Below are 27,114 nucleotides of genomic sequence, written 5' to 3' on the forward strand. Positions count from 1 at the left end.
TGGCGGGGGTGGAATGTCAGGTCTTGGCGACACTGTTTTATACAGAGAGTGGAGGGTTGGGTGTCAGGGCCATATGACAATTCTTTATGCAGAGAGTGGAGGGATTGGTGTCAGTGCCAAACGACAGTGCTTTACGCTGAGAGTGGAGGGGGAGGGATGTCAGGGCCTGATGAGACTGCTTTATGCAGAGAGTGGAGGGGTGGGTGTCATGGCCATACGACACTTCCTTACGCAGAGAGTGGCGGGGGTGGGATGTCAGGGCTTGACAACATTGCTTTATGCAGAGAGTGAAAGGTTGGGTGTCAGGGCCATAAGACAGGGGTTAACGCAGAGAGTGTCGAGGCTGGGATTTCAGGGCCATACGACACTGCTTTACGAAGAGAGTGGAGGGGGAGGGATGTCAGGGCCTGACAACACTGCTTAACGCAGTGAGTGCCGGGGTAGGATGTCAGGGCCTGACCATACTGCTTTATGCAGAGAGTGGCGGGGCTGGGATGTCAGGGCTTGACGACACTGCTTTATTCTGATAGTGGCAGGGATGCGATGACAGGGCCTGACAACACTGCTTAACGCAGAGAGTGGAGGGGTGGGTCTCAGGGCCATACGATACTTCTTTAGGCAGAGAGTGGCGGGGTTGGGATGTCAGGGCTTGATCATACTGCTTTACGCAGAGAGTGGCGGGGGTGGGATGTCAGGGCTTGACGACACTGCTGTATGCAGAGAGTGGAGGGGTGGGTGTCAGGGCCATACGACACTTCTTTACGCAGAGAGTGGCGGTGGTTGGATCTCAGGGCAATACGACAGTGATTTACGCAGAGAGTGGCGGGGGTGCGATGTCAGGGCCGTAATTCACTACTTTATGCAGAGAGTGGAGGGGTGGGTGTCAGGGCCATACGAAACTTCTTTACGTAGAGAGTGGCGGGGGTGGGATGTCAGGGCCTGACGATATTTCTTTACGCAGAGAGTGGCGGGGGTGGGATGTCAGGGCCTGAAGACATTGCTTTACGCAGAGAGTGGCGGGGTTGGGATGACAGGACCTGACGATACTTCTTTACGCAGAGAGTGGCGGGGGTGGGATGTCAGGGCTTGACAACACTACTTTATGCAGAGAGTGGAGGGGTGGGTGTCAGGGCCATACGAAACTTCTTTACGTAGAGAGTGGCGGGGGTGGGATGTCAGGGCCTGACGATATTTCTTTACGCAGAGAGTGGCGGGGGTGGGATGTCAGGGCCTGAAGATACTGCTTTTCGCAGAGAGCGGTGGAGGTGGGATGTCATGGTGATACGACAGTGCTTTCCACTGAGAGTGGTGGGGGTGGGATGTCATGGCCATAAGACACTGCTTTATGCAGAGAGTTGAGGGATTGATGTCAGGGCCATACGACAGTGCTCCACTCAGGCCTCTGCTTGAATTTGTACTCCTCCTCTCTCTCTCTATCTCTACCTCTCCCTCTCTCTACCTCTCTCCCTACCTCTACCTCTCCCTCTCTGTGGGGCCAGCAGGGGGTGCTTTACCCTGCGGTCTGTGTGGGTCCTATTGCCCCAGTATAGTGATGGGGGACACGATCTGGCCCACCAGCGACGAGCAGGTTACCAGATCTAGATAAAGGGGGAACAAGTAAAATGTTTCTTCTGGGCTGAAAAGAGAAGGAAGGAAAACACACCGTTGCGGCGCTACGACACGAAGACGCCGAGCCAGTTGAGCACAGCAAACCCAACCTGTTCTCACAAGTTGCTTGCGCTTCAGGCGAAATAAAAGCTGCTGAGCTAAATCAGGAAAGCGGTAACTATTAGGACTGCTCACTGTTCCTCCGGCTGGGACAGGAGATCACACACTGGATTATTATTATTGAGAGACAGGCTCACTGTCTGTTCCTCAAGCTGGGACAGTGGATCACACACTATATTATTATTACTGAGAGACAGGCTCAGTTTCTGTATCCCAGACTGGAACAGGAGATCACACACTGTATTATTATTATTGAGAGACAGGCTCACTGTGTCTTCGTTTGGGCTGGGACAGTAGATCAAACACTGTATTATTATTATTACTGAAAGTCTGGCTCACAGTTCCCGAGGTTGGGACAGGAGATCCCACACTGTATTATTATTATTTAGAGATAGACTCAGTCTTTTCCTCAGTCTGGGACAGGAGGTCACACACTGTATTAGAATTGTTGAGAGACAGACTCACTGTCTTTTTCTCAGTCTGGGACAGGTGGTCACACACTATATTATTATTGAGAGACAGGCTCACTGTCTGTACCTCAGGCTGGGACAGCAGATCACACTGTATTATTATTATTATTATTAATATTATTGACAGTCTGGCTCACTGTTCCTCAGGCTGGGACAGGAGATCCCACACTGAATTATTATTATTGAGAGACAGGTTTACTCTCTGTTCCTCAAGCTTAGACAGGACATCACTAACTGCATTATTATTGATTGACAGGCACACTGTTCCTCAGGCTGGGACAGAAGATCACACACTGTATTATTATTATTGAGAGACAGGCTCACTGTGTCTTCGTTTGGGCTGGGACAGTAGATCAAACACTGTATTATTATTACTGAAAGTCTGGCTCACAGTTCCCGAGGTTGGGACAGGAGATCCCACAATGTATTATTATTATTTAGAGATAGACTCAGTCTTTTCCTCAGTCTGGGACAGGAGGTCACACACTGTATTAGAATTGTTGAGAGACAGACTCACTGTCTTTTTCTCAGTCTGGGACAGGTGGTCACACACTATATTATTATTGAGAGACAGGCTCACTGTCTGTACCTCAGGCTGGGACAGTAGATCACACTGTATTATTATTATTATTATTATTAATATTATTGACAGTCTGGCTCACTGTTCCTCAGGCTGGGACAGGAGATCCCACACTGAATTATTATTATTGAGAGACAGGTTTACTCTCTGTTCCTCAAGCTTAGACAGGACATCACCTACTGCATTATTATTGATTGACAGGCACACTGTTCCTCAGGCTGGGACAGAAGATCACACACTGTATTATTATTATTGAGACACAGGCTCACTGTCTTTTCCTAAGGCTGGGACAGAGGATCACACACTGTATTATTATTATTTAGAGACAGGCTCACTGTCTGTTCCTCAGAGTTGGACAGGAGATCCCACACTGAATTATTATTATAGAGAGACAGGCTCACTGTATGTTCCCCAGGCTGGGAGAGGAGATAACACTGTATTATTATTGAGAGACAAACTCACTGTCTGTTCCTCAGGCTGGGACAGTAGATCACACTGTATTATTATTATTATTGAGAGTCTGTCTCACTGTTCCCCAGGCTGGGACAGGAGATCCCACACTGTATTATTATTATTTCGAGACAGGCTCACTGTCTGTTCCCCAGGCTGAGAGAGGAGATCACACACTGTATTATTATTATTTTGAGACAGGTTCACTGTTTGTTCCTCAGGCTGGGACAGGAGATAACACACTGAATTATTATTGAGAGACAGGCTTACTCTCTGTTCCTCAGGCTGAGACAGGACATCACATACTGTATTATTATTGATTGACATGCTCATTGTTCCTCAGGCTGGGACAGGAGATCACACACTGTATTATTATTATAGAGAGACAGGCTCACTGTATGTTCCACAGGCTGGGACAGGAAATCACACTGCATTATTATTATTGAGAGACAGACTCACTGTTTTTTCCTCAGTCTGGGACAGACAGTCAGAGACAGGCTCACTGTTCCTCATGCTGGGACAGTAGATCACACTGTATAATTATTATTACTGAGAGTCTGGCTCACTGTTCCCCAGGCTGGGACAGGAGATCACACACTGTATTATTATTATTGAGAGACAGGCTTACTCTCTGTTCCACAGGCTGAGACAGGACATCAGATATTGAATTATTATTATTGATTGACAGGCTCACTGTTCCTCAGGCTGGGACAGGAGATACCACACTGTATTATTATTATTTAGAAACAGGCTCACTGTCTGTTCCTCTGGCTGGGACAGGGGATCACACACTGTATTATTTTTATTGAGAGACAGGCTCACTGTCTGTTCCTCAGGCTGGGACAAAGGATCACACACTGTATTACTATTATTGACAGATAGGCTCTCTGTGTCTTCGCTTGGGCTTGAACAGGAGATCACACACTGGATTATTATTATTAAGAGACAGGCTCACTGTATGTTCCCCAGGCTGGGACAGGAGATCACACTGTATTATTATTATTGAGAGTCTGGCTCACTGTTCCCGAGGGAGGGACAGGAGATCCCACACTGTATTATTATTATTTAGAGATAGACTCAGTCTTTTCCTCAGTCTGGGACAAGAGGTCACACACTGTATTATAATTGTTGAGAGACAGTCTCACTGTCTGTTTCTCAGTCTGGGACAGGAGATCACACACAGTATTATTATTACTGAGAGACAGGCTCACTGTATGTTCCCCAGGCTGGGTCAGTAGATCACATTGTATTATTATTATTGATTGACAGGCACATTGTTCCTCAGGCTGGGACAGGAGATCTCACCCTGTATAATCATTATTGACAGATAGGCACACTGTCGTTTGGGCTGGGACAGGAGATCACACACTGTATTATTATTATTGAGAGACAGGATCACTGTTCCCCAGGCTGGGATAGGAGATCCCACACTATATTATTATTATTGAGAGACATGCTCACTGTTTGTTCCTCAGACTGGGACAGGACATCCCACACCTGATTATTATTATTGAGAGACAGGATCACTGTCTGTTCCTCAGACTGGGACAGGAGATCAGACTGTATTATTATTATTTAGAGACAGGCTCACTGTTCCTCAGGCTGGGACAGGAGATGACACTGTATTCTTATTATTGAGAGACAGGCTCACTGTTCCTCCGGCTGGGACAGGAGGTCACACACTGTATTATTATTATTGAGAGACAGGCTCACTGTATGTTCCCCAGGCTGGGTCAGGAGCTCACACAGTATTATTATTATTATTGAGAGACGGGCTCACTGTCTGTTCCTCTGAATGGGGCAGGAAATGACACACTGTATTATTAGTATTGAGAGATAGGCTCAGTGTTCCCCAGGCTGGGACAGGAGATCACACACTGTATTATTATTATTGAGATACAGACTCACTGTCTGTTCCTCTTGCTGGGACAGGACATTCCACACTGGATTATTATTATTGAGAGAAAGTTTCACTGTCTGTTCCTCAGGCTAGTACAGGAGATCACGCACTGTATTATTATTATTGAGATACTGGCTCACTGTCTGTTCCTCTGGCTGGGACAGGAGATCACACTGTATTATAATTATTGAGAGTCTGACTCACTGTTCCCCAGGCTGGGACAGGAAATCACACACTGTATTATTATTATTTAGAGATAGACTCAGTCTTTTCCTCAGTCTGGGACAGGAGGTCACACACTGTATTATAATTGTTGAGAGACAGACTCACTGTCTTTTTCTCAGTCTGGGACAGGTGGTCACACACTATATTATTATTGAGAGACAGGCTCACTGTCTGTACCTCAGGCTGGGACAGTAGATCACACTGTATTATTATTATTATTAATATTATTGACAGTCTGGCTCACTGTTCCTCAGGCTGGGACAGGAGATCCCACACTGAATTATTATTATTGAGAGACAGGCTCACTGTCTGTTCCTCAGGCTGGGACAGAGGATCACACACTGTATTATTATTATTTAGAGACAGGCTCACTGTCTGTTCCTCAGAGTTCGACAGGAGATCCCACACTGAATTATTATTATAGAGAGACAGGCTCACTGTATGTTCCCCAGGCTGGGAGAGGAGATAACACATTATTATTATTATTATTGAGAGTCTGGCTCACTGTTCCCCAGGCTGGGACAGGAGATCCCACACTGTATTATTATTATTTTGAGACAGGCTCACTGTTTGTTCCTCAGGCTGGGACAGGAGATCACACACTGTATTATTATTATTGAGAGACAGGCTCACTGTCTGTTCCTCTGGCTGGGACAGGGGATCACACACTGTATTATTTTTATTGAGAGACAGGCTCACTGTCTGTTCCTCAGGCTGGGACAAAGGATCACACACTGTATTACTATTATTCACAGATAGGCTCTCTGTGTCTTCGCTTGGGCTTGAACAGGAGATCACACACTGGATTATTATTATTGAGAGACAGGCTCACTGTATGTTCCCCAGGCTGGGACAGGAGATCACACTGTATTATTATTATTGAGAGTCTGGCTCACTGTTCCCGAGGGTGGGACAGGAGATCCCACACTGTATTATTATTATTTAGAGATAGACTCAGTCTTTTCCTCAGTCTGGGACAGGAGGTCACACACTGTATTATAATTGTTGAGAGACAGTCTCACTGTCTGTTTCTCAGTCTGGGACAGGAGATCACACACGGTATTATTATTACTGAGAGACAGGCTCACTGTCTGTTCCTCAGGCTGGAACAGTAGATCACAGTATATTAGTATTAATTTTGAGAGTCTGGCTCACTGTTCCCCAGGCTGGGATAGGAGATCCCACACTATATTATTATTATTGAGAGACATGCTCACTGTTTGTTCCTCAGACTGGGACAGGACATCCCACACTGGATTATCATTATTGAGAGACAGGATCACTGTCTGTTCCCCAGGCTGGGAGAGGAGATCACACACTTTATTATTATTATTTAGAGACAGGCTCACTGTTCCTCAGGCTGGGACAGGAGATGACACTGTATTCTTATTATTGAGAGACAGGCTCACTGTTCCTCCGTCTGGGACAGGAGGTCACACTCTGTATTATTATGATTGAGAGACAGGCTCACTGTACTGTATGTTCCCCAGGCTGGGTCAGGAGCTCACACAGTATTATTATTATTATTGAGAGACGGGCTCACTGTCTGTTCCTCTGACTGGGGCAGGAAATGACACACTGTATTATTAGTATTGAGAGATAGGCTCAGTGTTCCCCAGGCTGGGACAGAAGATCACAAACTTTATTATTATTATTGAGATACAGACTCACTGTCTGTTCCTCTTGCTTGGACAGGATATTCCACACTGGATTATTATTATTGAGAGAAAGGTTCACTGTCTGTTCCTCAGGCTAGTACAGGAGATCACGCACTGTATTATTATTATTATTGAGATACTGGCTCACTGTCTGTTCCTCTGGCTGGGACAGGAGATCACACTGTATTATAATTATTGAGAGTCTGACTCACTGTTTCCCAGGCTGGGACAGGAGATCACACACTGTATTATTATTATTGATTATCTGGCTCACTGTTCCCCAGGCTGGGACAGGAAATCACACACTGTATTATTATTATTGAGTGACAAGCTCACTGTTCCTCAGGCTGGGACAGGAGTTCACACACTGTATTATTATTATTGAGAGACAGGCTCGCTGTTCCTCAGGCTGGGACAGAAGATCACACACTGTATTATTAATGTTGAGAAAGAGGCTCACTGTCTGTTCCTCAGGCTGGGACAGGAAGTCACACACTGTATTATTATTTTTATTGAGAGACAGGTTCACTGTCTGTTCCTCAGGCTGGGACAGGAGATCATACTGTATTATTATTATTGAGAGACAAGCTCACTGTTCCTCAGGCTGGGACAGAAGATCACACACTGTATTATTAATGTTGAGAAAGAGGCTCACTGTCTGTTCCTCAGGCTGGGACAGGAAGTCACACACTGTATTATTATTTTTATTGAGAGACAGGTTCACTGTCTGTTCCTCAGGCTGGGACAGGAGATCATACTGTATTATTATTATTGAGAGACAAGCTCACTGTTCCTCAGGCTGGGAATGGAGATCACACTGTATTATTATTATTGAGAGACAGGCTCACTGTCTGTTCCTCTGGCTGGGGCAGGGAATCACACACTGTATTATTAGTATTATTGAGAGACAGGCTCGCTGTCTGCTCCTCAGGCTGGGACAGGAGATCACACACTGTTGTAGTGTGCTCTCACGAGGCACCAGTTCTGTAGGGGTTTGGGCATTTACTGGGACACTTATTTTTGTGGCAGCAAATCACAAAATTGATTCTTTTAATGGTCTTAGAATCCAACCATGCGATATAACTCAAACAACGCAAATACAGGTACTAATACACGAGGATACATTTATTAATATATAGAATATGCATGTAAACCTAACAGATCTTATCGTAAGGGTTATCAGAATACAAAAGATATAAATTCATTCAGTTACATAGAGTTACACATATCAAAAGGACATAAGTTCGGAGACATAAGATCATTCATTTAGACCGTTTCATAATTGAACTTGTTTAAAACTTCTACATTAGATACTCAAAACAAGTACATAACCCTTAGGAATTAAATTGATTCTTGTGATTCTTATATTTTACCGTTTCCGTAGTGTAGCGGCTATCACGTTCGCCTAACATGCGAAAGGTCCCCGGTTCGAGACCGGGCAGAAACAGCCTCGTTTTGCACGCTCCTGTACTTCACAGACCGGTCATTTGTTCCCAATGTATTTCCGGTGCCTTCATGCACTCTTGTACCAAACGCACGTTCCTTCTGTACGCGGAGCTGATCATTTGCAATTGGGCTGTGCCGACAGACCAGGACGAGCTCTGTCGGCTCAAAAGCAGCGCAGGACCTGCAAGAACAACAGAAAGATTAGCATCCAGCGGGGGCCTCTTAGTGAGCCCAAGAGCTCATCAAGAATTGGCTCCAGCAACAGGGCTGGGTGCATTGTTCCATTCTCCGCCCACTCTCGGTGTAAACAAGTCCCTCCTGGTCTCTGCTTGAAATGCACTTTCCTGCGTTTGCTTTGGTGTAACTGGCTTCCCCTGCATGGGCGAATGTGAAGAAGATCCTTAGTAAGTCATTGAAGAAAACCGAGAAGGGGTCGGAGTGGCCTCTGTCCTTCATCCAGTCAGGCAGTACTCCTCTGCAAAGCGCCGTTCGTTCACATCGATTGGCTTTTTTTTGCCTTCATTCGTGCAAGTAGTAAAAGCAGACGCCCCTATTCTGCCTTGACCCAGATTCGAACCGGGGTTGTTGCGGCCATAACACAAAGTACTTACCACTATACTATCACAGCGAGTTACCAATACACAGGTGGCAGGGCGGAAAAGGCTGTGTTCTCTTCGTGTGACATAATTCGGAAAAGTCCTGACGTTGCATTTCAACTGAGCCCCAGTATACATCGACTCTTCGACACTCTGAGTGACAACTCTCTTGCGTGTTTTCTCATATTTATGTAGTTTGCTTGCATGATGCCGGGAACAGCGGGGTTGTTCGCTGCCATATGGTCTAGGGGTTAGGATTCCTGGTTTTCACCCAGGTGGCCCGGGTTCGACTCCCGGTATGAGAACGTGTCGGTTTTGCCTCCTGCTTTCCAAAAGATCAGCACCGTGTACGAAGGAGCCGCATTAAAACCACTCGAATGTGCAAAACGTGCGAGAAGAGGGGGCGCTTGTTTCCAACCGAAACTTCTCGCGTGTGAGACGTGCTGATCATCCCTGTGGGAGGGTTACTCTGGTAGACAGGGCTGACCTTCGGCAATAGGATTTATACTCTCAAAGATGATATTTGCACTTTCTGGAGAGGCGATTTTCTCCACTTCAGTAGCCCGATTTCCTCGATTGCGTGGAGAGGGCTGTAGAATGTGGCGCCGCCTTTCCTGCTCCGTCCATGACAGGCGTGCTGGTCTCTGGAGAGAGAGCACGGTCCATCAGTGCATTCCAATAAAGGCACTGGAAGCAGTGAATCGCATTGGCGAAGCTCAGCACTGGGCCGCTGGGCACGTCTTACCACCGTTTCTGTAGTGTAGTGGTTATCACATTTGCCTCACACGCGAAAGGTCCCCGGTTCGAAACCGGGCAGAAACAGACTTCTTTTGTCGCCACGCACAAAAGGGGATTGGGGAATTGCCTAGCGCAGTGATCGAACAGACCCACTCACCTCTTAGTGTGGCGGGATCTGCACAGTGCATATCGCAGCGCATCCTGCTTTCACTTCAATGCGCGTCCTGATGTACCCCGGTCTCCCGCGTGACAGGTGGGGACAGGTGACAGGTCCTATACTAACGAGGAAGACATCGCTCTCTCCGACCCCCGGCATCGTGTCCCGACCCACCGTGCTGGAAGCCGACGCGTGCTGTGATTCCTTTACGGAGCAGAAATGACAACCGAGGAGCCGAGAGATCATTTCAGCATTTCGCGTCTGAACGGAAAACACAGACGACCAACTCGGAATGACGTGCCTTTGACGCTTATCAAAGCGTTCTTTGTGCATCGAACAGACCCACTCAACTCTTAGTGTGGCGGGATCTGCACAGTGCATGTCACAGCGCTTCCTGCTTTCACTTCAATGTGCTTCCTGATGTCGAGTCGTGTGCCGTGCGAAGGCTCCGAAAGCGAGAGCAATGAAAAGGTGCACGACGCTGTGAAAGAAAACAGTGAAGTGAAAGGCAGTCCTTTCTCTAAGGAGGTGAAAGAAAAGCTACTCCCCGTCGGGGAATCGAACCCCGGTCTCCCGCGTGACAGGCGGGGATACCTGCCACTATACTAACAAGGAAGACATCACATGCTCCGACCCCCGGCATCGTGTCCCGACCCAGCGTGCTGGAAGGCGACGCGTGCTGTGATTCCTTTACGGAGCAGAAATGACAACCGAGGAGACGAGAGATCATTTCAGCATTCCTCAGGCTGGGAAAACACAAACGACCAACTCGGAATGACTTGCCTTTGACGTTTTTCAAAGCCTTCTTTGTGGACGACGACTGCGCCGCCTAGCAGATACAAATGGGTTGTACAACTTTGAACTAGCAAATGGAAGAGGGCTAAGCCCCCTCTCTTTTAGCCCAGGTTCGATCTGTCTCCCAGAATCACCAGGGCGCACGCACACACACACACCCGTGCCGTTGAAGTGCTCTGCTTCATTTCTAAGGGCAACCCAACATTCACTCCTACCCCGAGTCCAGAAAAGACAGCGTCCGCAGCAACAACAGCTCAGGTCTCTGCACAGGAGCTAAGCTGCCCCCATCTCCTCTGCTCTGCGGCTCCTGCGGAGTGGAGTCCTGCCTGGAGCCGTGTTTGCAGGCGGCGGCTCCCCGCGCCCTGTCTGTGCGTCGTGTCCAAGAGCTCCTGGGAGGAAGAGAGAGCCCTCCCACTCGGGGGCTTTTCCACGGTCTGTGTGAGGAGGGGCGGGTGTGTCCAGTAGCTTATCGAGCGGAAGTCTGGGGCGGCGGAGAGCTGTGATCGTGCAGACCTTGAGGTGTCACCTCTTTGTCTGCTTTTCCGCCCCCCCTCCGCCCAAGCTCTGCTCCAAAGTAGCCCGGCAACCCCTCACACCTGCACGTGTCACAACCTAAGGTGTGGTCATGAGACACCCATGGGGTGTCGTTCTGTTCTTGCTAATTGTTTCCTGCCCGTCGCAGGCAGGAGTCCATGCGAGGAAGATGCGCTGGACAGAGCTCAGAGGGCGCACCTGGGTGGCTTTCCTTCTGAGTGACGTTCCTGCAACACTCTCCCGTTACTCTTGGTGTGCTCATGCCACAACACAGGAAGGCTGGAGCAGGTGGCTGTGGGCTCTGCGCACCGCTGAAATAGTTCAGTTGGGAGAGTGTTAGACTGAAGATCTAAAGGTCCCTGGTTTGATCCTGGGTTTTGGCATTTTGTTTCATCGCGCCCTTTGTTCCTCTCTCCAGCGCCCCCTGGCCAAAGTGATGCGTCCCTTTCTCAGCCCGAAACGCAAGCGAGACACTAGCAGTCCTTGCAGGTTTCCGTAGTGTAGCGGTTATCATGTTTGCTTCACATGCGAAAGGTCCCCAGTTCGAGACCATGTAGAAACAACCTCTTTTTGCACGCTCCCTTACTTCACAGAGTTCTTGAGCCAACGGTCATTTGTTCCCAATGTATTTCCGGTGCCTTCATGCACTCTTGTACCAAACGCACGTTTGACGAAATGACAACCAAGGAGCCGAGAGGTTATTTCAGCATTTCGCAGCAATTCACCAGGGCCTAGCAGATACAAATGGGTTGTACAACTTTGAACTAGCAAATGTAAGAGGGCTAAGCCCCCTCTCTTTTAGCCCAGATTCGATCTGTCTCCCAGAATTACCTGGGCACACACACACACTGTCTTGTTTCTCCTACACGTATAGTGTAAAAATTAAGAACCCAGGACGAAGATGTGACACTCGAACAAACTCTTTATTATTTAACCTGTAACTCCGAACCAGTTAGCTCCTAAATTCACTATGACCTGTGACCCTGAGCAACCGTTATTCCCCGCTCAGCCCTCCATCAATCAACATGCAGTTTCACTGCTGACGCACACAAATATTACACCTTCTCCAGCTGTTATGAATCGCCTCTCTTCAAAGCCCGGTGTGTTTTTTTTTTGGAGATGTTATACAGATGCAGCCATTCAAAGTGCCGGAGGTAATTGACGCAAAACACCGCGGTACGTGATTGGTTGACCGACAGGGGCACTCGTGGTCTGTTGGTCGGTCGTAGAAAGATTTACAGTAAATGTCTTTACTGTGCCATTTTAGCATTGAATATTTATATGGAATTTTACCACTACCACTAGGTGACTATTCATTGTTATTAAAATGACTTAAATTCGATCATGTTGTGATATTTTGAAATATTTATATTTAGAAATATAAATTTGTTTGGTGCGAGTGAGGTTTTATTTAATCTCTGACCAAGGGAAACGTTTCATTTTTTCAAAGAAATGTTTGTTAAGAAGAAATAGTCATGGCTTTAGTGGGATTTGATCACAGACATTGTAAGAGGGAAGTCAGGAACCTAACCCACAGCACCACCAGCAAGGTCACAGCCAGAGTGCTGAAAAAGCACTACAAAAACATTATCAACAGACAATGTACAGCGTGTACTATTCTTGTGTTGCGGTACATGAATATAATTATATCGTTCTTAATTTCTTTAGATATGCGATTCCATATTATATTCCCTTTTGATCAAATTCTAAAAGTATGCTTGTTGACTCCGGTATCACGTTAGTTAAAGACTTCGATGCTTAAAATGTTTAGGGAGAAATGGAATACTGGTGTGTATGTTTTCTTTAAAGTACCGAGACCAGCCATATACTGTATGTTTAAGTTCCAAAATTAATATCGTTTATGGCCTTCACACGCGTTACAGTATGCTCCTATTCTTTTTATGCTCAGGTACTAAGATTTCCCTTCAGTGGTAAAATTCCATATAAATATTCAATACTTAAACGGGCACAGTTAAGACATTAAATATACATATACATACTGTATACAGTAATATGTTATGTTCCTAAATCAATCTCGTTTATGAGCATGTGAAAGGCATGGTGAATCGATTCTCAAAAATTACTGTACTTTGCATGATTGGAAACAAATGTGTGATTGCAAAATGCTGTGGTGTTACTTTTACAAAAACGGTCAATGAAAAAAAGAATGTGGACCAGGGCAATACTTTGAGTTTACAGCTTGTCCAAGCTCATTCATTATTAATACTATTAGTAATATCTTCATTAAAGACTTTGATGGCGACAGCTCAAACATGAGAGGTTGAGCTTCATTAGCTCCACCTTGCGGAAATTCCGGAAACTATTATTTTTTTGCGGTATTATAGGAGAATTTACGGTAACTCGCGGTGGACTGCGTAAAGCCCACCGCAAAATAATGCGGTACCGCCCACTTGTTTTGAATGGCTGCATCTGTTTATGTCAGAAAGAGCACCAGCCAGAGCGCCGGGATCAGCGAGCGAGACCGCGGGAGGTGCGCGGAGCGCACTGCGGAGAGTTATTGATCACTTATCTATTGACAACCTATTAATTCAACTGAAGAACCGTAGAATAAACGATTAACTTCATCGACTGGTGAGTACTGATTCGTTTCAATTTCTTGACCCTGTTTTAAATATCTAGAAAACGGTCAATACCGCCTGTATCGATCAATTACAGTACCATAGTGCGTTTAGTGTTAATAATGTTCAATCCGAAATTAAAGAATGGTTATTCAAATTATTATTTAGGAATTTAATCCTAGAACTAGAGAATTATATTCCAAGTTGATAAATTTGTTTAAATAACAGTTAAAATGCATTTTCTATTTGTTTACAAATCATAAGTATGGTAACCACGGCGACACGCGCCAAGTCACTGTGCCCGGCTAGGTGTCTCGCCTTCATCACAAAGAGCGGTGTGACGTCACGGACAGCTACTAATACTAATACTAGTGTATTCATGTTAAAATTTGTGAGAGTACAACTGGTAGTTTTAATATTAATGCTAGTATTCATGTTAATATTAGTGCTTATTATGGATATACTGTTAGACTATTTACACTAGTAGTCATGTTAGTTTTAGTGATATTATTACTGTTATGGAACAAGTAATAGGTTTATTCCATGCTGAAAAAAAGAAGAAAGAGAACACAACGTTTCGGCCGTGGAGCCTACTTCAGGTATCACACTCTCTCTTTCTCTCTTTCTTCTTTTTTTCAGCATGGAATAAAACCTATTACTTGTTCCTTTGCAGCCTACGCATGCTGACGCAGCTACCCACCTGAATTATTACTGTTATTATTAGTATTAGTAGTGTAGTAGTAACTTTGTGTTATAGTTAGTAATAATGATAGTGTTAGTCATAGTGATAGTGTTACTGTTGTAATATTAGTGGTATTTTTGTTAGTGTTTGTTATAGTGTAACTGTAGGTAAGAGTGTATGTGATGTCCATCAGTGTGTGAGTTTGTGTCTGTGAGTATGTGTACTGTCTATGTGTGATTCTGTAAATGTGTGCGTATCAGTGTGTGGGTGTGTATCTCTGAGTGTAGTGTCTACAGTATGTGTGTGTCTGTGAATGTGTGCTAGTTTGTATTTGTGCATGTATGTGTCTGATTGTGTGTATAAATGTGTATGGTGTTAGTCAGTATGTGTAGTGTCTGTGTGTGTGAATGTGTGTGAGTGTGTAGGTGTATACTGTATCTCTCTGTGTGTGAATGTGTTTGTAGGTGGGCTTGGGCTCCAATGTTGTGTCTGATAGAAGTGACCCATCAACAGGTGTTGAGGTCCAGAGCTGCTTGCAAATGGAATCACTTTCTAGAGTCCAGACCAATGTCTACAGAGCTGTGAGTGCTCTGTTTTTATCACTATTAGTAGTAATGACAGCAGTAATAGTAGCAGGAGTATTAGTATCAGAATTAGTATTAGAATCTGAAGTCATGGTCGTAGTAGTAATGGTAGTAGTGGTATTAGCAGTTGTGTCAGTGGCAGCAGTATTAGTAGCAGTAACAGTACTACTAGTAGCTTTAGTAACATTAGTAGTAACAGTAGGAGTAGCTGTAAAATTTTATTAGTTGCAGTTGTGTCAGTGGCAGCAGCAGTAGTAGCTGTAGTAGCAGTATTACACTAGAACCATGTGTTACGATCCCTGCCTCCCAGCAGCAAAAGAGGCAGAAGAAGGCGTAGTCTTAGTTCATTAGTCTACCTATCAGTGTACGCTTTCACCACCACACCTCCGTCTCATCTTGTATTTAAGCACCTTAAGCATCTTGTATTTCTTTCCCTACCTCCTCGCTCAGTATTGGTTTTCCTTTCGAGCTACTTAGTTGCGCTACGCCTTCTACCTCTTCGTACTGTTCTGGTTCTGACTTTGGTTTCTCCACTTTTACTACATTTTTTGGATTACGGCTCGGCTTCGGTTGCTCTTTCTCAGTTTGGATCTCTGGCTTCCCCTGGACTCTCGGCTCTCTCCTTCGTCTCATCTATCCGCCAGGGCCGCAGGTCTGCCCAGGATTATGCCATAAACTTTCGAGTAGCAGCAGCAGAGACTCACTGGGAGGATGAGGTCCTAATTTTTCTTTTTCCGCAAGGGTTATGTGAAGAAATAAAGGATCACCTGGTAACTATACCACAGTTGGGCAGAACTTTGGAGGAAGTAATTTCCCAGGTGTTGGAATTAGAGTTTAGAATTTGTCAGAGGAATAGAGAAAGATCTCAGACACAGATACTAGAGGTTCCTCGGCCACCACCTACCAACACTCTAGACTCTAGAAGAAAGAGAGAGACGCAGACGAGAGGGCCGCTGTATGTTCTGTGGAAAATTAGGACACTTTAAAGCTGACTGCCCTGCTTTACATTCATCTTTGAGGCGCCTCCCTACTACTCAAGATCCTGTGGTGAGTGAGTTAACTCAATCCTCTAAGTTTTCCTCAGGATTTTCTATTATGTCTACACTGTTTTGGGGTAATAAACAGACGCCACTTGCTTTTATTGACTCGGGGGCAGCAGGGAACTTCATCGACGCCTCCTTAGCTCAAGGTTGGAAATTACCCCTGACCCAGGTGACTCCTCCTCTTCGTGGACAATCTATTGATGGTTCCCCAGTGTCTCCAGGACTTATAAGATGGCAAACTGAATTAATAAGATTGCAAATTGGCGCCATACATGTGGAAGATATCTGGTTTTATCTCCTCAAGACCCCATCACATCCCCTTGTACTAGGCTTTCCCTGGCTCCAACAGAATGACCCTAACATTTCATGGTCCCGTAGAGAAATTTTAACTTGGGGACCCCAATGTATTGGTAGTTGCTGTCGTCTGCAAGGTTGTAAGAGTTGCACTCATGGAAACGCCCCCTTCTGGTGTTCCTACGATACCCCCCCCAATATTCTGATCTACAGAAAGCCTTCAATGAGCAAGAGGCCTTGGCTCTCCCACCCCACCGACATTATGACTGTGCCATCGACCTTTTGCCAGGAACTATTCCTCCTAAAGGTCGTATATTCCACTCTCCAATATGGATTCCGAGGCCCTGAAAATATATATACAAGATTCTCTGAAGGCTGGAATTATATGCCCATCCACTTCTCCTGCTTGTGCCAGTTTTTTTTTTGTGGAAAAGAAGGATGGTGGGCTCCGTCCCTGTATTGATTATAGTGGCCTTAATGAGATCACTATTAAGAACCGGTACCCTTTGCCCCTAATTCCGGCAGCGCTTGAGTCCGTGCATGGGGCCAAGATCTTCATCAAACTGGATCTACGAGGGGCTTATAATTTAATCCATACGAGTGGAAGACGGCATTCATGACAACCCATGGACATTATGAATATTTGGTCATGCCTTTTGGTTTGGTAAATGCCCCAGCAGTGTTTCAAACCTTTATTAATGATATTTTTTGTGATCTGCTACAAAGGTTTGTCTTGGTATACCTTGATGACATTCTAATTGTCTCTAATACCTTCTCTAATACCCAGGATCATGTTCTCCATGTCAGAGAAGTACTCTCCCGGCTCATAAAGAATAAACTTTATGTCAAACTGGAGAAGTGCACTTTTAATGCTTCTAGGATTCACTTTTTAGGTTACATCATCTCTCCAGAAGGGGTGGAAATGGACTCAAGTAAAGTCTCCGCAATTACTGATTGGCCCACACCCAAGAACCTTAAACACATACAACGGTTTCTTGATTTTGCCAACTTCTATAGGAGGTTTATTTGAAACTTCAGCTCGGTGGTTGCTCCCATAACCTGTTTAACTCGCAAAGGACCCAGACAAGGTAAATGGACCCCTCAAGCAGAAGAGGCATTTCAGCACCTGAAACACCTTTTCACTACTGCCCTCATCCTGAAACACCCTGATCCTTCTTTTCCTTTTGTTGTTGAGGTGGATGCTTCTGGCCATGGTGTGGGTGCAGTTCTCTCTCAACGTCATGGAGAAAAACAGATTCTTCACCCCTGCGCCTTCTTTTCTAAGAAGTTATCTCCTGCACAGATGAACTATGATGTTGGTTACCGTGAGCTTCTGGCTATTAAGTTAGCATTGGCGAAATGGAGGCACTGGTTGGAGGGAGCTCATCATCCATTCTTGATATACACAGATCACAAAAACTTGGAGTATTTACAATCGGCCAAACGTCTATGTCCTCGCCAGGCCAGATGGTCCCTCTTTTCTCCAGATTTAATTTCCTTATCACCTACACTCCAGGCTCTAAGAACATCAAAGCTGATGCTCTCTCACGGATCCACGACCCCCCTGAGGCTGAACTGCTTCCTGAACCCATCATCCCTTCTGGTAGATTCCTGGCAGCTGTCAGATGGGACATAGAAGTCATAGTTAGATGCGCCTTGGCTGGACAAACTGTACCTCCTCAGTGCCCTCAGGACAAGTTATTTGTCTCAACCCCAGTCAGATCTTCTGTCTTACAATGGGGATATGATTCCCGCTTCGCCGGACACCCTGGATTCCGACGTACCTTGGATTTCATCTCTAGAGATTTCTGGTGGCCAACCTTGGTTAAGGATGTCAAGGAATATGTCCAATCCTGCTCTATATGTTTCCGAATTAAGTCTTCTCGGATGAGGGCGGCAGGCCCTCTTCAACCCTTACCTATCCCCGACCGTCCTTGGACCCACCTCTCAGTTGATTTCATTACTGACCTTCCACCAAGCCAAGGATACACGACAGTCATGGTTGTAGTAGATCATTTCTCGAAATCCGCCCATTTTATTCCCCTACCTTCCTTGCCCTCAGCTAGGGAACTAGCAGACCTGTTCGTACTGCATATCTTCCGTCTTCATGGCATCCCTAAAGACATTGTTTCCGATAGGGGCCCCCAGTTTATTTCACGATTTTGGAAGGCCTTCTGTAAATCACTGGGAGCCTCAGTTTCGCTTACTTCAGCTTACCACCTGCAGGCCAATGGTCAAACTGAACGTATGAATCAAGAACTGCTAACCTACTTACGGGCATATATCTCATCTACCCAAGATAACTGGGTATCATTGCTTCCATGGGCAGAATATGCTCATAATTCTTTGTATACTTCATCGACCGGCATGTCACCATTCAAGTGTGCCTTAGGTTATCAGCCCCCTCTCTTCCCGGACTCCCCACCGGACACAGAAGTTCCTTCTGTTCAAGAATATATCGCTAACCTACAGGAATTCTGGAAGAAGGCTAAAGCCACCCTTCTTCACACTGCAGCTCGGCAGAAGACCGTGGCGGATCGGCACCGTCGAACCATACCCAGATTTTGACGTGGACAATTTGTCTGGTTGTCTACCCACAACCTTCCTCTAAAGCAACCTTCTGGCAAGCTTGCTCCCAGGTTCATCGGTCCTTTTCGTGTCCTCACCCAGGTTACCCCTGTAACTTATCGGCTGGCCTTGCCTCCTACCCTCAGGATTCACCCTACATTCCATGTTTCCCTCCTTAAGCCCTTTCGCAGATCCACTCTGTCTAAACCGCAACAAAAACCCCCACCACCTCGAGTAATTGACGGACTTCCGGCCTACACCGTAAATAAGATCTTAGATTCCCGATGGTCTCATGGATCCCTGCAATACCTAGTGGATTGGGAAGGCTACGGTCCAGAGGAGCGGTCGTGGGTAGCGGAAAGAGATATACTGGATTCAAACCTGATCCGGGATTTCCATCAGAGTTTCCCTAATCGTCCAGCTAGGGCATCGGGAGCCGCCCATAGAGAGGGGGGTAATGTTACGATCCCTGCCTCTCAGCAACGAAAGAGGCAGAAGAAGGCGTAGCCTTAGTTCATAAGTCCACCTATCAGTGTGCGCTTTCACCACCACACCTCCGTCTCATCTGGTATTTAAGCATTAGTCTTTCCCTACCCCCTCGCTCAGTATTGTTTCCCTTTCGAGCTACTTAGTTGTGCTACGCCTTCTACCTCCTCGTACTGTTCTGGTTCCGACTTTGGTTTATCCCCTTTTACTACGTCTTTTGGATTACGGCTCGGCTTCGGTTGCTTTCTCCTAGTTTGGTTCTCTGGCTTCCCCTGGACTCTCAGCTCTCTCCTTCGTCTACGGTTTTGGATTACATTCTGGCTTTGGCTACTCTCTCCCTGTTTGGATCACTGGCTTCCCCTGGACTCTCGGCTCTCTCCTTTGGCTACGGTATTTGGATCACGACTTGTCTCTGTCGGCTCCCGCAAGTGGGTTCACTACTTGGTTTCGGTTTCACTGGCCGAATCCGTAACATTACAAGGAGGACAAACTGGAGTTTTCAAATCAAGACCAAGAATAAATTTGTTTATACGGATCTATCGGTCACATACTGTAAATGTATTTGCAGATTTACAGCCTTATGATCAAACACTGTCCTTTGGCCTCTTTATTGGTCAATTGTAAAACCTAACAGGAATCATACAGGTGGGGTTGGGGGTTTCAGACAGTTTTCAATATGTTTTCTACACACTGCAGGAAATACAATCCAGAAGGAGAAAAGACACACAGTGACAGGGAGGAGTGATGTCACAGCTCTCAGCAGGACAGGAGCAGCAGCAATGGGAGGATGGACAAATGACGAAGGATTGGTGCAGGAGTTTTAATTCTCCTCAGTGCTGGAGACTGGAGACTGAAAAATTCAATTTGTTCAACTCAGATCCATTGGTGACATAGTTATATTACCTTATATATTAATGTATATTATACATAACTGGAAGGTCGAGTGTAAAACTGACAGACAGCAGACAGGAGGGGTTTGTCCTGCAGTTGCTCTCAGACAGTGTCTCCTGTCTGTGTTTCTACATCTGGTCTCCACACAGTTAGAAAGACATAGTGACAGTAAGGAGTGTTGACGGGGCTCTCGATCAATGGAGGAGTTTCAATTCTCCTCAGTGCTGTAGACTGGAGAGAGTCTGTTTCTCTTACCTGAACACCTCACTCCAGCATCATAGACATGAGGAATGGTATACTGTTTCACTACAGTTTTACCACAGTCCCTCAGCGCAGACTCTGACCCACTGCAGGAAACAGCACCCAACAGGACTGATCCAGACCCTGGTCCAAAGTGAGCTCCTCCTGGTGCTGAAACAGCAGATCCACAGCCCAGCTGTCTGCACACCACTGCAGCATCATCCAGATCCCAGCCAGAGTGACGTACTGTCCCCCACTCTCCACCATGATAATAATAATAATAATTAATAATAATTGCTTACACTTATATAGCGCTTTTTCTGGACACTCCACTCAAAGCGCTTTACAGGTAATGGGGACTCCCCTCCACCACCACCAATGTGCAGCATCCACCTGGATGATGCGACGGCAGCCATAGTGCGCCAGAACGCTCACCACACATCAGCTATCAGTGGGGAGGAGAGCAGAGTAATGTAGCCAATTCATAGAGGGGGATTATTAGGAGGCCATGATGGGGTAAAGGCCAGGGGGGAAATTTGGCCAGGACACCGGGGTTACACCCCTACTCTTTTCGAGAAGCGCCCTGGGATTTTTAATGACCACAGAGAGTCAGGACCTCGGTTTTACGTCTCATCCGAAGGACGGCGCCTGTTTACAGTATAGTGTCCCCGTCACTATACTGGGGCATTAGGACCCACATGGACCGCAGGGTGAGCGCCCCCTGCTGGCCCCACTAACACCTCTTCCAGCAGCAACCTTAGTTTTTCCCAGGAGGTCTCCCATCCAGGTACTGACCAGGCTCACACCTGCTTAGCTTCAGTGGGTTGCCAGTTGTGAGTTGCAAGGTGATATGGCTGCTGGCCTCCACTGTCCTCCACTGTCCCCTCACAGGGACTGGCTCCATTCACCAGCCTCACATCAGAACTGCCTGGAGAGAGAGAGATAAATACGCATGACTATGACTACAGAGGACTGAGACTTTTTCTTCCTGGGTATTGGGAGCTATAGTCCCTATAGTGGACAGGGGACATAAAAACCATAGTGACTATGGCTCTCAGAACACAGACATTAACCACTGTGCTCTGAGAGCTGTGATCAGTACATTGGACAGGGATGTGTGATGTCAGAGTTCTAGGACTTGTGTTCCTGGGTTTCTGGAAGCTGTGGTCACTGCAGTGGACAGTGACTGTGGAGTCAGAAGCCTACATCACTGACACATGGTCTGTTGTATCTGTGTCTCAGGTCCTATATGTAAAAACTGTATGATACCACTGGCTGCTGCCTGTTTGTCCATATAAGGTAAGAGATTTAAAGTGAGATTTAATGATGTGTCTCTTTACTCAGTGTGTTGTATTTGAAAGTGAGACCTTAGAAAACACAAAATAGAAACAGTACAAAAATGTTCACAAACAGATAAGTGCTTTATAGATTGTGCTTAAATATACCATTAATGAACCATTATCTAGTTAAAATATAACTAGATATTTTTTAGATTAAACATTCATTCACTTTCAGTTTGCAGTATGTAATGTTGTTCCCTTATATAGTACAAATCATTTTTAATACTGATTTTTTACATTCAGATTTTTTTTCACTTAACAAAGTCTTTTCAGCTTATAAATGTCAAGATCTATGTTAATATATGACTCACAGAATGAATTCCATTTAAAACACAGCATATTCCAAATGTATAAGATAAGTTTATTGTATGTTTAACTAAAATATGTTTACCAACCATGTTCTTGTGTTTTTGTCCTGAGACATTTTGGTCCTGATTCTCAACTGATGGTGACAGGCAAATTAAATATTTCACTTGTATAATATTAATTAAATATTCAATTTTCATTATCCGGCTTAAAAACTTGCATTTGAGTATGCATTTTTAATGCAGACTCCACAGATTGACTGTTTTATCTGCCTCTTAGGTCCCAAACGTAATAACTGCATGGTAACACTTTGTATGTATGTGGTAAGAGATGAATCACTCTGCTCTGAGTGTCCCATTTGAAAATGAAAATGCAATCAGCACAAAACCTTTATAATAAACAGATGATTTACATACTATACTAAAATATACATTAGCATGTACAGTACCTACTCAATTTCCAGTAAATATTTAACTAGATTTGTTTTTAAACCTTCACATTCAGGAATATTTGGAATATATATTGTTTCCATTATATATGACAATTCATTTGTAGTATCGATTTTGCTTTACATTCATACATTTCTTTTGCTCTGGAGACATGTTAATGTGTGCCTATTGTATTTTTAGCATTTACCTGTTAACTAAGTATACTTAATTTTCATTATCCAAACTTGCATTTTCATTATGAAAGCTTAAAAAACTGCATTATTTATACATTATACACTCCAAATGCACACCACAAAGAAAAAAAAACACTTATCACACACATCGCAATATAATAAAAAATAATACCCAGCATAAAATAACCTCATAACACAAAATTATTTAGCTATCAGTGAATCATCAGTCAGATACTGTATAAACATTAGTTTCTACACATTATCCTTAACCTTTACTACAGTACAGCCTCTACGTGTTAAATTATTGTTGTAACACCTCAGTGACTAATAAGACTCCACTTTCTAAAAATAATTGATATTCTGCTTTTTCTGAAGTAGTAAAGAATGCCATCTTTACTATAGTACAGCCTGTCCCTTTTAATGTCTAAACACAGCAAACCTGGTGTACATGGTGTACATCAGACGTTGCGTTTCTTTTCTTTAAACCACATGAGACAAAACCACACAAGACAATTTTCCTGTGAGTCTGGTGTTGAGAGGAAATGGGGCTCCTCTGTGTAACCTCTGTGTAAGCTCCTCAGGGCTATAAACCGGCAACCATTAACACATTTCAGAAGAGACAGACGACCCCAGTGATGGAGCTGCAGGAAGAGGCTCTCCTGACGTCTGCTGTCTCTAACACACTAGAGATGAAGAGGTCAGAGCCCCCAGATACACCAGGAGGCTGCTGCAGTGGTGGGGGTGTTAGTGTGAGGAACTGGGACTTGTCCTCCTTCTGAACGTTCATCAGACTCCATTAACTTTCCGGTCCCCCTGTCTCTCTTAATCAGCTACTGTCTTAAAGTGTTAATGTTCAAAATAAGCAGCTCTCTACACTGTAAAAAAAACCATAGCTGTACTGTATCTCTTTCATATCCCTCAATCACAAACAATTGTCTTCCTATGTAATATAGCTTCCTCTAAAAAAATACTCCAGGCTGAACAAATCCCATAATCCCAAAGGAAATACCTGCAATTAAATCTCACACAGACACAAGACAGGAACCCCAGACTGTCTGAACACACAAAGAGGAATAATGGCAGCAAAATAAATGGTACTGAAAAACAAGAAGCTGTAAGACCAAACTAGGGGCTCCTGTTTCAGAAATTACTGTATATAACTAAAACTACAATGGTGCTGACTGTGTTTCACTGACAAGACTTTCACTAACAATCTACTTCTCTAGGAGAGTCAGTGCTGTGTAGCAGGACTTGCGTTCTGTACTGGACAGTATTATCCCTCTGCCCTGGTGGTATCTGTGTCCAGTAACACCCCATAACAAAGACAGGCTTCCTCAGTAATTAATTTGACAAGTTTCTGTGATAAAACTATCCCAGTCTCTAGAAATGCTGCAACAATTATCTAAATATGTCAAATAACCCCTGGCACAAACACACTACTTAATAAAAAAGGTAATTAATAGTCTTCTTATTAACACGGTATGCACAGAAAAGTTCCTACAATTAAATTACTCCACTCTACAAAATAACATAACTACTGTATTATCCAACCTTAAAATGTCCTTGGCTCAAAATACTCCAGTCTTTTACAACACATTTACCTCCAGTAATGTCCCAGTCTCTGATAATTCTCTATTTAACAAACATGATATCAATGATACTACACCTGTCTGACATAATTATTCAGGCTAAAGATCTCACCTTCAGTAGAAATACTTTTCTCTTTCATAAGAAAAGCACCAGGACAGCGAGAGAGAAGATGGACAGGCAGCTCTCCATTGTCACCAAGACAGAGCGCAGCTGAGACCCCTGTCTTCACCCCTGAGCCCACAGGGCAACTGAGCTACTGCTCCGCACCCTGGACCCCCAGTAACAACACAGCCCCCCGCCCCGCCAATCACACACAGCACTGCCTTTTCAGACTGACAGCAGGAACCTCTCACACAGGTGGGACGGCCAATCACACAGGGCCCTTTCAGTCTTCTCCATATATATCAGAGACACATCACTGTTTCCTCTCCCTGAAGACACTCCCAGCAGCGCGGAGGAGAGGAGAGACAGGAGCAGCTCTGTCTCTCACTGGAGGAAACACAGATACAGATATGACAGACAGCAGGGCTACAGTACAGTCAAATCTCCACCAAATTTTGAGGTTCAATGAAAACTTAAGCTACAGTACTAAGCAAATAAAAACTATGAAATACAATATAACCATATACATAAGTGAGAATTGGATAGTTCTAAAAAAATGTATTTTGATCATAATAATTATGATATTAACTATTCCCCATCCAAGCACAGAAATGTATAAACATTGCCAACCATTCAATTAGAATTCCAAGCATTCTGGGAATAAAGCACAGTGCCCACCAGAATAACACAATCCAGCAAAGAAACCGGAAAAAAAATCAAATTGGAATATCAACCTCACTTTTATTTTTGCCACAAATAATTTCCATAACTGTGCTGGTGACAAATGGGGGCACTACAGTTTACTTTTCAATTACCCTCTAAGGATAGCAGATCACTTCTTCTCCTGAAATTCTTATTTCATTAGACTATAATCAGCTAGTATGATTTTCTCAGTCTGATATCCACGTGACTGAGGGAGCTAGGGTATCCCATTTTAACAATAGAGTGAGATCTTGTCTGTTAAATAACATATTTATTAATATCAAAGACCTCTGAGTGTGTCTGAGGACCAGTACAGGGCTGTTCCTATCAGAATGGAGGCTGACTCTCAGAGCTCCAGTGTCAGTATGAGGAGAAGCTCTCAGACCTGACTGCTGCCAGAGCCTCTGAGCCTGAGTGGCCATGAGCACTGAGCTCCTCAGCAGCTGAGAAAAGCCTCCTGTCTCCTGTGGTCACAGTGTGGTGTAGTTTAGTGGGGGCACAGTCTTCCTGCTATTTGCTTCCTGTAAATACACCTAATCTCCCCTTCAAATCTGTCAACACATGCTGTAATCTGCCCATCTCTCTCTTCTCTTTAACGTCATCCTCTCTCACATGCTAACTGCATTGGCTTACAGGTGATAAGCAGAAATGAAAAAAAGTATGAAAAAGTATTTTTCTCCTTCTTGTTTTCTTATTTTCTTCTTGATCACACACATATAATATTGGCTTTTCTTACATAAATCTCTCTAACTGCCATTACATCATATTCAGTTTTTCCTTTTCTTTTTGATTACAATGAGCAGCTGGAGTAGGATCAATTATGGCTTTAATAACACCATTTGGTTCCGCTTAGAATGAACAAGGTGTTTACTGCTTTTATGAAGCAAGTTGTCTTATTTTATATTTCGTTAAGTTCCCCATGTAGTTGTTCAAAAATGATTTTCCAGAACATTCGCTAATGTTTGAACTAACCTCCTTTCACAAAATTCAGTCTAACCGGCTCATGGTGTACATGTCATCAGGCTGGAAAGAGAAGAAAAGAAACGGTGACACCTCTCTCCTTCTGTTTTCAGCCTGGAATAAACCTCTACTGTGTTCCTTTGCAGCTACGTATGCTGACGCAGCTGCCCTACTTGAATTAAATGTCGTCGTGACCGGCATTGTGACGTCACACGGGGACGATACCGTTAAACAAAGTGACTCTGGATTCTTGCTATCAAGCTGTTTACAGCTCAGCGCTACTTCTTAAATGTGACTTCTTTAATATTAGATTCACATGTGAGTCTTCAGTCTTAGCTGTGTGCATTATCTAACTGCCCCTTCCAAAATTGCGTTCTTTGTTCCACGTTATCCCAAATGATTTCCGCTGTTTGGTTTAATTTAAGTGAAAAAAAAGTTTTCCTCTGTGTTTCGCTTCGCAAAGAAAAGACCAGCTTCGCTGGCTGGAACATACGGGTGACGTACATGTGCCGTCTGTGTTATTGTGACACAAGTGTTAACCCGCTTGGTAACAGCTGACACGTTGAATGCTATTGGCTGCACATATATGAGTGAGCTGTGAGGACAAGGCTCTTAAGACACATTTGTTTTTGCAGTTACTGGTAACTGACACATGTTTTTTTTTTTACAGTACCTAGCGACTCCAGACTCCGAGCGCCAGATGTTTCCGCATAACCGATAAACTAACCCCTATGCCCTCAGCCTTTACTGGCTCCGGCTGTGTTCCCGTTAGTCAGTTGCTGCGGAAAAAGCCATGAAGGTCTTTGCGCTGATGTTTCTCTGCTGCAGGGATCTTGTCCGTGCGGGTG

General features: G+C 44.7%; 1 protein-coding gene and 4 non-coding genes across 5 annotated transcripts in view; all 5 read left to right on the forward strand.

The window, feature by feature from the left end:
- LOC138242549 (antigen WC1.1-like) overlaps positions 1 to 27,114 on the forward strand; it is a 621,195-nt gene that overhangs the window by 54,606 nt on the left and 539,475 nt on the right. The gene's annotated exons all lie outside the window — the stretch shown is intronic.
- On the forward strand, positions 8,386 to 8,458 carry trnav-aac (transfer RNA valine (anticodon AAC)). The gene has a single exon. It is a non-coding gene; the product is annotated as a tRNA-Val (tRNA).
- On the forward strand, positions 9,287 to 9,358 carry trnae-uuc (transfer RNA glutamic acid (anticodon UUC)). The gene has a single exon. It is a non-coding gene; the product is annotated as a tRNA-Glu (tRNA).
- On the forward strand, positions 9,803 to 9,875 carry trnav-cac (transfer RNA valine (anticodon CAC)). The gene has a single exon. It is a non-coding gene; the product is annotated as a tRNA-Val (tRNA).
- On the forward strand, positions 11,588 to 11,660 carry trnaf-gaa (transfer RNA phenylalanine (anticodon GAA)). Its single transcript has one exon. It is a non-coding gene; the product is annotated as a tRNA-Phe (tRNA).

This window comes from Lepisosteus oculatus, chromosome 14 (assembly GCF_040954835.1).
Source record: "Lepisosteus oculatus isolate fLepOcu1 chromosome 14, fLepOcu1.hap2, whole genome shotgun sequence".
Classification (NCBI taxonomy): Eukaryota; Metazoa; Chordata; class Actinopteri; order Semionotiformes; family Lepisosteidae; genus Lepisosteus; species Lepisosteus oculatus.